The sequence below is a fragment of the Schistocerca gregaria genome, chromosome 10 (assembly GCF_023897955.1).
Source record: "Schistocerca gregaria isolate iqSchGreg1 chromosome 10, iqSchGreg1.2, whole genome shotgun sequence".
Classification (NCBI taxonomy): Eukaryota; Metazoa; Arthropoda; class Insecta; order Orthoptera; family Acrididae; genus Schistocerca; species Schistocerca gregaria.
The window spans coordinates 112329538-112330899 of record NC_064929.1 but is presented as its reverse complement, the minus strand read 5'-3'; the positions used below and the strand labels follow the sequence as shown (position 1 = coordinate 112330899).

The 1362-nt window shown below is 49.0% G+C and overlaps 1 non-coding gene across 1 annotated transcript; it reads right to left on the bottom strand.

Moving 5' to 3' along the window:
- Positions 1-753: 753 nt before the first annotated feature.
- Trnaa-ggc (transfer RNA alanine (anticodon GGC)) lies at positions 754-826 on the bottom strand. Its single transcript has one exon. It is a non-coding gene; the product is annotated as a tRNA-Ala (tRNA).
- Between the last annotated feature and the right edge of the window lie 536 nt (positions 827-1362).

Below are 1362 nucleotides of genomic sequence, written 5' to 3'. Positions count from 1 at the left end.
GTGCAGTGGGATTTACGTGAACTCGGCGCAAGGCAGATCTTTCCGACATAGGCTTGAGAATCTTACGGGAACACTTGTACTGTTTCTAAATTAAGTGTAGGCGTGGGAGGAGGGTGCTTCCTGCGCACTAATAACAGCACGCTTGTCAATTGTGGATGCTAATCATTCGCTTGTATCTTCCTAGACACATCTGCTGGTTGTGAATTATTCCTCTTGCATGGCAAGGTGCGCATGTAGGTGTGTTAAAAGTTCTGGAGGCACTGGGTATTGATCCCAGTACCTCTCGCATACTAAGCGAGCGCTCTACCATCTGAGCTACGCCCGCCCACCCGAAGACTAATGGTGCTACATACAGCCATGTAGACGACACAGACCCTTGCACTCCCATTATTCAGCAGACAAACACTACTCTCTATGTATCCGTTAGGGTGTCTTTCAGGTTTCGTGCATTCTGTATTGAATCGTAGTTGGCCACAATGAAAGTGGCACGTATAACGTCGAAAATAGAATTCGGACACCGCTCTGAGTAAGACCAACGTGTTGTCCACCCTCTAGACTTCAATGAGGTTAAGCCGCGATACCTAAGACAGATCTGCACTCGATGACACCTCGATAACAGCCGGTCCCCACACTTACATCTTGCTCTCCTTACGTCAGTATACATCATATCAGTCTGTGACGCTGGCTTTGCAACATCTTGCGTGCCTTTAGGTTCGCCGCGACCAACACTTACCATGCACTGACCACAAAAAATTGAGGCGCCGCGGCTTGAACCCTGGACCTTTCACATGCCAAGCGAACGCTCTACCAACTGAGCTACGCCCCATGCACGACCAAACTGCGCTATTCCCCATTCTTTGCGACTCAGATGCGCACGGACACGATGGTTGGTTGGTTTGTAGCGGTGAAGGGAGCAGAGTACAAAGGCGCGGACCCGTTCATATACACAAAAGTTCCAAGTAGTTTCGATGCTCTGGTATTACAAATGCAAATTCCGTCTGTTTTTAACGTCTTAAATTGAAAGAGCCGTCACAAATTGCTCCGTTTTCACTCCTGGTCGACAATCATACAGCACCTGAGGTAACAAACACATCTCGAGCCCCATTGTGCACTCCATTATTCATGCCAACTCAGTGCCTCGCTCTTTACTACTGTGTACCAATCTTGTCGTCCAACTGCAAAACACTGGGCCACAATAAGTTTCCGCGTCTCCATTGCACTGCGCATACTACGAAACGCTCCCCAAACTTGGCACTCACCCTCGCAGCCGACTTTTCCGACTTTCCACGACGCTCACGCAACGCTCACGATAGTGACAGCATTATTTATAGTTCGACGTCGCGCCAAAGCGAATGAGCACAT